The sequence below is a fragment of the Mus caroli genome, unplaced genomic scaffold (genome assembly GCF_978045245.1).
Source record: "Mus caroli unplaced genomic scaffold, Mus_caroli_1 scaffold_2, whole genome shotgun sequence".
Classification (NCBI taxonomy): Eukaryota; Metazoa; Chordata; class Mammalia; order Rodentia; family Muridae; genus Mus; species Mus caroli.
Window position 1 is genome coordinate 142,563,022 of NW_028227257.1, and position 9,811 is coordinate 142,572,832.

Sequence of the window (9,811 nt, forward strand, 5' to 3'; positions counted from 1 at the left end):
CAGATCATACCAGGCTTCAACTCAAATTGCACCTTCTTTGGGAGTCCAGAAACTTCCTCTCTTTAGTGTAGGTTCAGGTACTTTTCCAACCTTCCAACAGGAATAGTGAGTTTGGGAGAGAAAATAGTCAACATGACCATCATCTCATCCAGGGCTCTTAGCAAAAGACCTTTAAGTATCCCCAGTCCAACTTTTCCCTGGGTCTGATTAGCAAATCTTTATTGCTGTCCAGGGAAGTTGCCATTGTCTCTTTAGGTGAGAAATGAGTCATTTCCCACAGATGCTTCAGCTAAAGCCCAGCCTCTAGGCACCCCCTCCCCCAACATTTTTTTTTTAATTCTTCCATTAATTAAAACAACTAATGTCCCATTGATTATCTTTGCATGAATGGAAATCATTAGAGCCCTTGCAGGTATATGGGAAATTCTGTTTGCTTAAGTATTCACACTTTGATTTCCTATAGACTCATTTTTTCTCAAGCATAAAGAGATTCAAACAAAACAAAACAAAAACAAATCTCTGACACTTTGCAACGAAATATGAAACTAGTCTTCAATGAGCTTGTGGGGATCTCTGGCAGGAAGAGGTATTCAGATGGCCCCGTACTATCACTGAAGTTGACCCTCCAATAAAGGGGTCCTGGACAGTTAAGGCAGACATTGATAGGTTGGCAGACTCAGGTTTTTAATTTGTGCTTGTTTGGAGTCATACAAGCTCTTCCAAATTGACTTTCAAACAACTGTGTCAGCCCTCAAAAGTGAATAAGAAAAAAAAAAAAGGAGAGGAGGAGGAAGAGAGGAAGAGGAGGAAAAGGAGGAGGCGGAGGAGGAGGAGGAGAGGAGGGGGTGGGGTAAAGGCACTGGACAATTGGATCTGTTTGAAACTTCCCAATCAGTTGACCAGTTCAGCTTGCATCCATTTCTGGGGGCAGCCATAATTAGAGTGATCTATTTTGCATTTACTTCTCTGTGCAAGCAGTACATTACCCACTCTTCCCTTGCTTATTAAACAGTGCCACCTGCACCAGACTCAACAAAGCTCTTCCATCAGTCAGGCCCAGCTAAGGTCCCAGACCATATATTACCATTAACTGAAGCTTGGCTGAATAGTTGATGACAAGTAAAAGCAGTTTCTGGGAACTGTTTTTGAACAACCTTTTCAGCAAAAAATTATGAATTCCTCAAATTGTCATCTTTTATAAACCTATTTTATTTTCTCTATATAGTAACTTAAACAGCAATTAGCAAGTTGTTTAATTAATGTACTATCCCCTGCATGTCACCAAGGTGCCTCCAGCACACTTGTTCATAGGTACTAGCCAATGAGGTCAATATTTTGTCACTCAAAGCCTCTGAAGCTGACCACCTTGATAGCTCTAATGGTATAAAAAGGATCTGAAGAGCCCAATACAAGGCTAAGAAGCAAAGGACTAGCCATGGAGAGTCTGAGTCTAGACAGAGGGACAGGCAGAAGAAAGTGAGGCAGGAACAGAGAGGGGAGAGGCAGAAAATTAATCTACATAGACATCAGTGGCTTAAGAAAGGCACAGGAAGTTTCCAGCAAACATGGGACCATTTCTGACATTCAGCTATATTCTAACAAACTCGGCTTTCCAAAGCTGATGATTTACACATCTTTAAGAGCCTCAAACCTCACTGTGGCTTGTTCTTTTAAAAGCTTCCTGCTTTGTTCCAAATACTGCTTATCGTTGGCATTGTCAACAGCTCTGCATCTGGGAGAGATTAATTAAGTGATAGGTCAGACACAATGAGGTGAAAGGGCATGTCCACCCAATCAGAGCTGATTCATCCATTTCAGGATGGATCTACTTTTTTTCTTTTAAGAGAGAGAGGTGGGGGCAATTTTGGTTCCATCTCAAGGGAGGATTTGTCAATAGGGATGTCTGAGCTCCTCTGGTGAGGTGCACATAGCTGAAAAGAATGTTTTGCAAATAGAAAAATATCTAAAATGCTACATTCTGTCTTTTTAAGGCATGGAAATAAATCTCAATTATCAATTCTGTCTGTATGCTTAAGTTTCACAATCTGCTTGAGAGATGATTTTCCTGAATATGAGTCTCTTACAAAATAGCTAACTGGATGGTTATGAATAAGATTGCTATATAACAATAAAAATTTTAAAGTTCATTTTCACTTCCTTCTCCCCACCCCCAGTGTATGAAATGCAACTCCTTCATTTCAAGTTCACTTTTTAATTTCTAGAAGGAAAAATGAGAAAAGACATAGGAAAAGGAGCCAGAGAGATGGGGATGAAAGAAGGAAAGGGGAGGGGGTGTTTCTAGGTATCATGAACTAAATTTTCCAGACCAATTAGAGATTATCTTTAAACCTCTATCCTCCACCCCCTCCACACCTTTCTAAATAGATCTTTAGATTAATGAGAAATTAGTTAATTGGGGGAAAGCCATGTGGCCAGTTAGTTAGCTTGGTTCCTAAGCAGAATGGGTGGAGGACTTTAGATCCTACCCCAAGAAATGGTTCCCTCTGCATCTCTTCAGTCGTGCATCAGCGTGGGTCAAAACTGGTTGCAAAATTGTGGTGTGTGTGTGTGTGTGTGTGTGTGTGTGTGTGTGTGTGTGTGTGTGACAGATGAATGGCCAGGCAGACAGATGTAAACTCTGAGCCTGTGAACAAGGCTGGGTCAAGTAAAGTGGTTGCTCTGGGAAGATTACAAATAAGATATTTGGAATATTTTTACACCGTTTTTGAACATGTCTGCAATAAAATTCTCATTTTCTAAGGTCTTTTTTTCTTTCTTTCTTTCTTTTCAGATGAGTGTTAAACAGTGGTAGGGATGTTTTCAGTTGACCAGCCATTCATTTCTCTTTGCCAAAGAAACCAAATGCTAGTATCTTAGTTATCCAATTCTTTAAATCATCTGGGATCTATCTTTATTTCTAAAACTGAGCAGAAATACTTAACAGCCTGATCAATAGCCATTGACCGTCAGCACACCTCGCCACCCTAACATGCACAGCTTGATCATGTATATTTGATCATTGAAAAATTCAAAGCATCTTTTGCAGTATATCAAGCTTCCCATAAAATAGTCTGCCTGTGGTCTTAAAAAAAGAATGTGAGTTGTTCTTTCTCCTGCATTCATCTATCCATCCATTTACACACACACACACACACACACACACACACACACACACACACACACACAGAGAGAGAAGAGAGAGAGAGAGAGAGAGAGAGAGAGAGAGAGAGAGAGAGAGAGAGAGAGAGGAGGGAGAGGGAGAGAGAAGCACACACACACACACACACCTCCTTCCTGGAGAATTTATTGCTCATATATTTGATGAAGAACAAGGTAATTAACTGCGAGGCTGTACATCTGGGCAGCACTTCATATCCATTGCAATAATAAAACACTTTTTTCACATTTTAGCAGAAGAAAGGCTTACTTCTGCCCACAGATTCAGAGGACCCCAGAGTATCTGTCTGCAAAGCCTTCTTGTTATAAATCCTGCCTTCCTCTTAAGTGATGGCACACACAATTGCACCAAGGGGCACTAAGTTTACTGTGCAAAAGCATTGCCAAAAAAAAAAAAAAAAAGCTGGTTTCTTCTCAAAGCTTTAGTATTAGTATGTGGTAGTATGAAATATATACATCTGGTTTCCTCAGTACCCAATCTGCTTGGGAGCAAACTGGGGCAAGGGTCCAAGGGCTTGTCCTGTAAAGGGTCACAGGTACAAAGTGCATTTTAGAATCCCAAGGGCTGGTTTCCTGAGCATGTGCCACTATGTTGTAGATTACCCCAAAAGGAACCAGTTATATAGAATTTTCTCATATTCAGGGCTCAAAGAACTGATTCTAAGTTTCTCCATAAGGGAACCTACAGACCCATTCAAATTACTCTAGAGATCTGATCCAAAGAATACATCTGGTAAACCTACTCCAAGTTCCCAGCACAAGTCCTTAGAACCTTAACCCCAGAGACCACCCCTACCCCCAGCCAGGAAAAAAAAATTACCTGCAGAACCTCCCATCTCCGGAGTCCCCTGTCCTGTATTGCACACTGTGCCCAGCACAAATTATTCGGGGGCCCTTCCTTCTAAAAGCAGCAGCATCTGGGCCAAGGCTCCCTCCTTTAAAGGGAGGAGGACTTCATATGATAATACGTGTAATATGATATGGAATGACAGAATGCATGACAGTTGCCCATAATACAGAGAAGTCAGTCAAAGGACAGAGGGGACATTTGGATAATTACCATCCATTGGCTAGTCAATCACTGGAACAGAGAGAAACTGCACAAAACCCACAATGGAGTTGGGAAACAAAAGAGACCCGAGCCAGACTCAGGATTAACCGGTCTAAAGCGATCTAAATGCTTTTGTGTCTGAAGAACTGAGGCTCCCGGGTTGCTCCCCCCTCATCCCAGGGAACTAATTGCGGGGATCAGAGTTAAGGCTTTCTCCCTCCTTTCCTATTTCTCTTTGTAGACTGCTCACCACGCAGTGAAAAACAAATGATTTCTCTCTGTGTGTTCATTAAAGTACTTTAAAGTTAAGGAGGTGCAGGAGGAAAGCGAGATGTGGCCCCCTGTCCAGAGGCTGAGAGTCTTCTACCATGGAAGATGCTAAAATAGTCTCCCTTAGCCTTAATTCTTTGTTCGAGGGTAAGGTCTTTCCTTCTTGCCCCTTGGAGACAAATACTCATGCACCTGACTGGGACTGGGCAGCTGTCTTCGTTCTGGCAGAGATGGACTTGTGGTACCCAGCTTTGAGTGAAAAGTATCTCTGCGTTGCCTCCACACCAGTAAAAACACCAGGTCTCCTGTCCTGAGTTAAAGAACTGCACATTAATTAAGTGGGGGAAAGGGACAACAGAAAAGCTCCTTCAATGGGAGGGTGCTACGGACTTCGATGGTTGTAAATTGTGGGTAGAGAGAAAAATCTTTGTAAATTGAGGAGTGAGAAAGAGGGAACAACCTCTTCTAAACTGAGAGAAAGAGAAAATAGGCTTGTTTGGGAAGAGGAATGGAAACCTATTTCTTGTTCAGGAAAAGGGGACGAAATGGGATGATTCCTCTAAAGAGACATCAGGAAATGATGTTTAGAGACAGAGAGGCTAGTGAGAGAGAATTCCTTTAAAAAGATGGATACTAGAACTCCGTATCCGAAAGCCAGACCCTCCTCTCCCAGGACTGGAAGACTGGTAACTATTACCCAGTTACTTCTAGGGTCTCAATCCACAATTCATCTCATATCCCTGACCGGCCCTTGCAAGTTCCGGGCTGGGTGGCAGCCGCAGCTTCAGTGACGACCTGCGGGTGCCCGCGGTGGCCCAGCCCCGTGCCCTACGCGCAGCCCTCCCAGTCCCAGCGCCTCTTACCTTGGTGAGCCCTCGGCAGCGGGTGTGGCCGGCTCTGCGGGCGGCCCCGGGCCAGGGCCAGGGCGCAGGGGGCAGCGGTGCGGGACTGGGGGGCAGCAGCAGGGTGAACGCTGGACGGGCTGGCACAGTGCCCTGAGGAGGGGACGGGGCGGATGGCAGCCCTGGGGTCTGGCGATGCCCGCAGGGGGCCGGGGAGGGGCGCCGGGGCGTGGGTCGGGGGACCAGGGGCTCCCTCCTGGGGCCAGTAGGGCGCTCCAGCCTGAGGGGCCGGCCCGGGAGCCCGGGCAGCGCAGCGATCGGAGTGGCTGCTGGCTCGCCTGGGCTGACAAATCAATCAGGGTCCGTGGAGTCCCGGGAGTTGCCACCCTGACTGCGGCGCGCGGTCCCCGTGAGCCCCGAGCTGCCAGCTGACGGTCGCCTCCAGTGGGCTAGGGCCGGCCGCGGTCATTAGGCTGCGGGCGTGGGCGGGGGCGGCCGGGCCGGCGGGAGCGCCGGGAGGAGGCGACCGCGCCGCAGCGTCCTGGCCTGGGCGCCCCGCCCGCCGCCGTCCCGCGCCCGCTGGGCTCCTCGCCGCCACCCCCACCCCCGCCCCCGCTCCCGCCCCGTCACTGGCTTCGCCCGTTCCGCTCCCCGTTTGGCTCGGCCCGCCTCCCTCTGTCTCCCTCCATCCCCGGTGTCTGTCGATCTTCTTGTCTGCTGTCCTCCCCGGATCCCTCCCTGCGTCTCCAGCTCTTCCTTGCTGCCTCTCTTTCCCAAGGTGGGGCTGCCTCTCTTACCCCTCGCTCCTCGCTCATTCTCACCATTTTCTCCCTCCCTCTCATTTCTACGCCACCCCCCCCTCGCCCCGTCGGCCCCCTGCCACTCACTACCCCTTTTTCCCTCTGCTCAGAAAGATTGGCTGTTCTTTCCTATTCCTGTTTGAAGCAGAAGTCCCCAAAATTCAACTCAAGTCGTTTCCCTGCCCTGGGACTTCGGACAAGTCACACACCCCCTACCCCATTGCAGTTTCATTATCTTTAATACAGGCTAATAAATAAGGAAGGTTGTGAAGCAGGGTAAGGAAGCAGGATGTGCCAGTGGCTCTGGATCCCCTTCTGAACCTCACACATTTGCAAATGCAGCAGCCACGGTGGCAGCTGCTTGGCGACCAGGGCACCCTGAGACCAATTTAGCAGGGAGTGTCAAGGGTGATTTCTTCTGGGGTCTCCAAAGCCTCTCCTGAATCGTGACTGTGGTTTCTTAATGCCTACTCCAGATTTTGGTTGGGCACAGTCCAGAGCTGGGTCTGATATTCCAGGCGGTCACCTGCTGGATTTTCCTTACCAGGCCCCATGATTAGCTTTTAAGCACCAAGAGGTGTTTCCTAGACGGAGTCTTCAGAGTCAAACAGTAGTGAGTTCAAGATCGCTTACTTGGGCAGGAAACACCACTCCAAGCTTGCTTCTTGGGTCTAGGAAATAGAAACAATTACCAGTTTTCCTTTCAGAGTTGTAAGTTAGATTATCCGCGGCGGTTTGTCTAATGTGCCGGTCCATGGAGGTTTCCACTCTGCCCTAGCTTTTATTCAGGTTCTGCGGGAGAGATGGCAATTCACAGGCAGGGATGGTTTCTGCTTTATGCCCTGGCTTCTAGTTGGGGAGGCAGGCTGACATGCAGGGATACTGCATATCATGACAGCAGATGAGTGTGGTGAGATCAAGTATCCTGGGAAAGTGGTTTGGAAATGGGATGGGATCAGGAAAGACTTTTTCAAGGTGTGGTCATAAAAGCAGAGACCTGAGGGGGTAGAGTAGGATGTAGGCAACTAGAAGGGGTTACTAAAGGAATGGGAGAAAGCTGTGGAATGCTCAGAGACAGAATCGCCAAGGCCAGAATGCCCCCAGTGAGACTGGGGTGTGTGGGAGGACAATGGGACTGAAGAAGTGGTCCAGGCTGAGGGGGCGGGCCCTATGCATCTGTAGGACTCTGGACCTCAGTGGTGGGAACTACTCATATTAATCTACCAGTTCAGTCACGGTTTCATGTTTCTGAACTGGAAGAAGCCAGGTCTAAGCAAAGACATACCTTTTGCCTTTAGTCTTTCTCGTTCTCCACCAGCCTATCTCAAGCACACTCTATCTCAAGGTGCCACCTCTTTCTCTACCCAAGTGACCATCCTAAGAGCACATATTCAGGGTTAGTTCTCTGTGTCATCAAGTCAGGCATATAGGAGCTGTACCAATGGCCAGGGATCCTCTGCTGTGTGCCAGGCTATCCATTGGCCATTGTTCCTGCACTCACAAAAACAATTATAGACACTTTGGAACACAGGACATCCATGAGGAAGTCTCACAGAGTGCTTGAGACTGGAAGTTATCTGAGGGTAAGCCTGTCTTGAGAATTGATTTACTTACTGGGTTTCCAGGGAGTAGCACACACCCAGTGCAAGGCAGACACTCAGTAACACCTTCTGGGAGGATGGAAACAAAATAAAGCTTCCTTCCATTCAGAGCGTTGAGAAGAAAGCAGGACTCAAATGAGCCGCTGAGCAGGAGACCTGTGGAGAAGCAAGCAGCAGACAGAAAGGTCTACAGAGTTCTGGAGCTCTTCTGTGCCAGGTAAGTAGGTGTCAGGCACTTTCCTGCAGTAACCTGCCAGCCTTCAAGTCGTCCCTGCCTCTTGGGCACGGTTACCATCCCTTTTCTGATAAACGGCTAGGGTCCAGAAAGGTGAACCCCCTGGCCCAGAGTCGCACAGCCTGTTCTAGGGTTTGAACTCGGGCCTGCTGGTTCTTTTTCCGCTAAAAGGAAGAAGCAAAGAAAGAGAAGGCAGAGCGAAGAAGGAGACAGCTGAGAACAAAAGAAGGGCGGTGGTAAAGGAGTTAGCTCCTTTAGCAAGTAATTTTTCAACTTAAAAACAATTCCCATTTCCCAGCCCTGCGGAGGCAGGCACGGCGGATCTGAGGCAAGGCCGGCCCTCTGACTCGCAGGAGCCTGCCGAGGGGCCCGCGAGCTGCTTCAAAGCCGGCCTCTCCGGCACAGGCGCTTTTAAACTTCACACGGGGAAACTTTCCAGGGCTGACTTTCTGCACTTTGTTTCCAAATCAAGAGATGGGGAAGTCCCTCTCAGCCCAGCGGGGAGGAGAGCTCACTTGCCCTGGGGTCTGGGCTTTGGAGGGACTCCCCAGGCTGGGTGACCTGGCCCTCCCCATACACTCAGATGAGGGCGGGGACCTGTCCCCTGCTTATAGTGGTCTCCAGAAGAGAATCAGGATGTGGACTGCCCTTGGTTTCTTAGTGGGTGATAGGGCCTCTTCCCCCCCCCCACATCTGCTTCTTCCTAGTTTCCCCTAGTAACAAAGTGGGACCTTCTTAGGAGGATCATAATATTCTGCGTGCTTTTTTCTCAGCAGCAGCTTCAAAACTGGGATCAGTCTGTCATCTTTTGATCCTCATGTCCAGAGGCAGCAAGGGTCTTTCTAACCCTCAGCTTCTTCTGATTTTTGGAATCCAGATTTGGTTTTTGGATGTTCATCAAGAGGCTGGCTCCGTGAATTTTAATTAAGCTGTCTTCCCGCCACCCCCCTCCCCATTTATTACTAATACACTCCTCTTAACTATGATTTATTTGTTAAACAAAGCACCATAAGCCGTCACTTATTCATCTTAATTTCAACAAAATTAAAGTAGTCGCTGTTAGATTGCACCTAATTGCACTTGCAATGAAAAGAACGGAGATGTTAATCAAAATAAATTGAAGATAAACAATAAAATCATTACATCTTGCGACGGTAAGAGTAACTAATCAGTTTTGACTCGAAGCGACTGCACAGGAATAATGAATGTGCCACCGAAGGCTGGTTCATTAAGAGAAGCCACAGAGACTTGGTCCTTGGGGCAGCAGACAGACACCCTGCCAATGTGGCCCTAAGGGTTCTTGCCCCCTGGTTGGGCAAAGGGCTCTAAGGAGCAATGGGAGCTGGTGGGTAGCTCTCAGGAGGGATGTCATGGGTAGAAGGGTTCAGAAGCTGCCCTGCCACAGAAGGATTCTCTCATTCTGTTAAGGCAGCAACAAGAAATCCCATGCTCATTCCTGGACATGCCAGGTAACCACGAAAAGAGCAAGTTGAGTTGAGAGACAGACAACAGCTCTGCCAAGGACACAGAGAAAGACACATCCCAGGGGATGTAGTAGAGAAGAAGGACAGGTAGATGGAGTCTAGGAGAAAGAAAGAAATGGAAATAGAAAGGACCATGAGAAGAAAGGGAAACTGACACCCCTCTACTCCCTGGGGGTGAGGGGAGGAAAGAAGCAGGTGGCTCTGCACAAATGGAGGCAAATGGAGACAGAGTTCAGGAAGTCTCAAAATCCCAGAGTCCTCAGGAGTCCAGGCAGGCACCTGACTTCTGGGGATGAGACCACAGGGCGATGCTAAGGATCCCTAAGTGAAGAGGCAGGAGCATGTACCTCA

At 48.0% G+C, this 9,811-nt stretch overlaps 1 protein-coding gene across 2 annotated transcripts in view; it reads right to left on the reverse strand.

The window, feature by feature from the left end:
* Lhx2 (LIM homeobox 2) overlaps nt 1-5,866 on the reverse strand; it is a 30,410-nt gene extending 24,544 nt beyond the window's left edge. Inside the window, exon 1 of one of the 2 annotated variants that reach the window (XM_085834959.1) lies at nt 5,362-5,866. The gene's annotated coding sequence lies outside the window, so the exon portion shown is untranslated. The remainder of the gene's footprint in view (nt 1-5,361) is intronic. The other variant, XM_021154348.2, reaches the window with a different exon arrangement.
* Nucleotides 5,867-9,811: the final 3,945 nt, after the last annotated feature.